The following is a 2,500-nucleotide window of genomic DNA, read 5'->3' as shown; positions in this document are numbered from 1 at the left end:
CCTCCACCAGAGTTTCCTCTGGCTTCAACCTCTTCAGGCATAGTTCACCATCTTTCGGGTCCCAACGCGAACGCTCTCGCTCGACCTCTCCGGCAAAGCGGACGAGATCGGCCGGTGATGCGGCCGCCGCGAACGACGACGTCTCACCTCCGCCGGACCGCGCCGACATTCACTTTCACTGCGCCCATGGGTTTCGTACTGCCCCGTGGCTCGCGCTCACGTTAGACTCCTTGGTCCGTGTTTCAAGACGGGTCGGGAAGGTGGCTGACTTCAGCCGCGGACCCCGTGCGCCTCGCGAAACGACACCGGAAGCGCGACCGAGACGAAGAGGCTGGGCACTGAGAACAGTCCCCGACCCACGACGCCCCAGCCGGCACCGGGCGCTCGGCCCCGAAGGGCAGACGCGGCGATCTCTCCTCGCCCGAACGGCGGGCCGACGGACACGCGCGCCTATAGTACCCGACCGAGGCCGGGTTACCTTGCGCGCGGCCTTCTCGCCGCCGTCCAGACGGTCGCGGCCTTCGCCCGGCGCTAGTGCGCTGGTCCCCGATCGGGCGGCGCCGCCGGCGGCCCGTGACGGTCCGCACGACAACGTCGCCGACAGGGGGCCGGCTGAAAGCGACCGGGCGACCCGACAGGCCCTCCCGTTTGCCTCTCGACGGTTTCACGTACTCTTTAACTCTCTCTTCAAAGTGCTTTTCAACTTTCCCTCACGGTACTTGTTCGCTATCGGTCTCGTGACCGTATTTAGCCTTAGATGGAGTTTACCACCCGCTTTGGGCTGCATTCCCAAACAACCCGACTCTGGGAAGACGCCGTAGCGCGCCCGCCTGTCGCCGCCATGGGCCTGACACCCGCTCTGGGAAAAGGCCTCGATCAGAAGGACGCGGGCGACCGGCGAAGCGCGCCGTGACGAATTCCGTACGCCACAATTCCGCGCACTCCAAAAGCGCGCGGATTCGGCGATGGGCACATCCCGCTTCACTCGCCGTTACTGAGGGAATCCTCGTTAGTTTCTTTTCCTCCGCTTAGTAATATGCTTAAATTCAGCGGGTAGCCTCGTCCGACCTCAGGCCGAAAGTAAGGACCGGGACTATTCTTCCCGTTCCGCGCTCGCCGTCGGCGCCGCGCGCCGCCGCGCACCTCGATTCCCGCCCTTGAGCCGCCAGCCGTTGGCCTCTTCGAGGTCGACTCGCCGCCGCCGCGCGGGATTCTGGTCGCGATCGTCGCGCATCGTGCCGTGCTGTCTTGAGCGGGACGGGCGCTCGCGCGTCCGACGCCGCAGCAGCCGCGCGGAGAAATCCCCGCGCGGAACGTTTGCAACGCGACCCTGAGGCGGGCGCGGCCCCGGGATTGACCCGAGGCCGCAATTTGCGTTCAGAACGTCGATGCTCAATGTGTCCTGCAATTCACACTAATTCACGCAGCTAGCTGCGTCCTTCATCGACTCACGAGCCGAGTGATCCACCGCCAAGAGCCATCCACGATTGTTTCGCTCGCACAGTGCCTCGCACTATAGGGTGACAAAATAGACCGCGCCGAGCGGTCGGCCAGGCCGACGCTTGAAGCCGGAGCGCGCGGCACCGCGGCACTCGACGCGCAAACATTACCGGGTGACCGAATCGCCGGCCGGCGCGCCGCTCCTCGCGGGTCGGGCGCCGGGTAGCAAAGACTTTTTCTCTCGCTTGTCCGAGTTTCGCGTTCGCCGAAGCGTTTGCGAGACCGTTAATGATCCTTCCGCAGGTTCACCTACGGAAACCTTGTTACGACTTTTACTTCCTCTAAATGATCAAGTTAGATCGTCTTCTCGGACGCCGGCTCGACCGTTGCCGGCCGCGCCAGGTCCAATCGGAGGACCTCACTAAACCATTCAATCGGTAGTAGCGACGGGCGGTGTGTACAAAGGGCAGGGACGTAATCAACGCGAGCTAATGACTCGCGCTTACTGGGAATTCCTCGTTCAAGGGAAATAATTGCAATTCCCTATCCCTAGCACGACCGGGGTTCAGCGGGTTACCCAGACCTGTCGGCCAAGGCGAGCACATGCTGATCCGGTCAGTGTAGCGCGCGTGCGGCCCCGAACATCTAAGGGCATCACAGACCTGTTATTGCTCAATCTCGTGTGGCTAAACGCCACTAGTCCCTCTAAGAAGTTAGACGCCGACCGATTGGGTCGCGTAACTAGTTAGCAAGCCAGAGTCTCGTTCGTTATCGGAATTAACCAGACAAATCGCTCCACCAACTAAGAACGGCCATGCACCACCACCCACAGAATCAAGAAAGAGCTCTCAATCTGTCAATCCTCACTGTGTCCGGGCCGGGTGAGATTTCCCGTGTTGAGTCAAATTAAGCCGCAGGCTCCACTCCTGGTGGTGCCCTTCCGTCAATTCCTTTAAGTTTCAGCTTTGCAACCATACTTCCCCCGGAACCCAAAGACTTTGGTTTCCCGCAAGCTGCCGGAGAGGTCGTAAAACTAACGCCCCCCGATCGCTAGTTGGCA

General features: G+C 61.6%; 2 non-coding genes and 1 pseudogene across 2 annotated transcripts in view; all 3 read right to left on the bottom strand.

The window, feature by feature from the left end:
- Positions 1 to 1,077, bottom strand: part of LOC146144983 (large subunit ribosomal RNA) — a 3,679-nt pseudogene extending 2,602 nt beyond the window's left edge.
- Positions 1,078 to 1,325: 248 nt separating this feature from the next.
- Positions 1,326 to 1,479, bottom strand: LOC146144982 (5.8S ribosomal RNA). The gene has a single exon (XR_014499146.1). It is a non-coding gene; the product is annotated as a 5.8S ribosomal RNA (ribosomal RNA).
- A 247-nt stretch (positions 1,480 to 1,726) lies between these two features.
- The window catches only part of LOC146144981 (small subunit ribosomal RNA), a 1,811-nt gene continuing 1,037 nt past the window's right edge, over positions 1,727 to 2,500 (bottom strand). The window contains exon 1 of the ribosomal RNA XR_014500707.1: positions 1,727 to 2,500. This exon is cut by the window's right edge and continues 1,037 nt beyond it. This is a non-coding gene — a ribosomal RNA (small subunit ribosomal RNA).

This window comes from Ascidiella aspersa, chromosome 5, assembly GCF_963924565.1.
Source record: "Ascidiella aspersa chromosome 5, kaAscAspe10.2, whole genome shotgun sequence".
Lineage (NCBI taxonomy): Eukaryota > Metazoa > Chordata > Ascidiacea > Phlebobranchia > Ascidiidae > Ascidiella > Ascidiella aspersa.
This window is presented reverse-complemented; position numbering and strand designations above follow the sequence as displayed.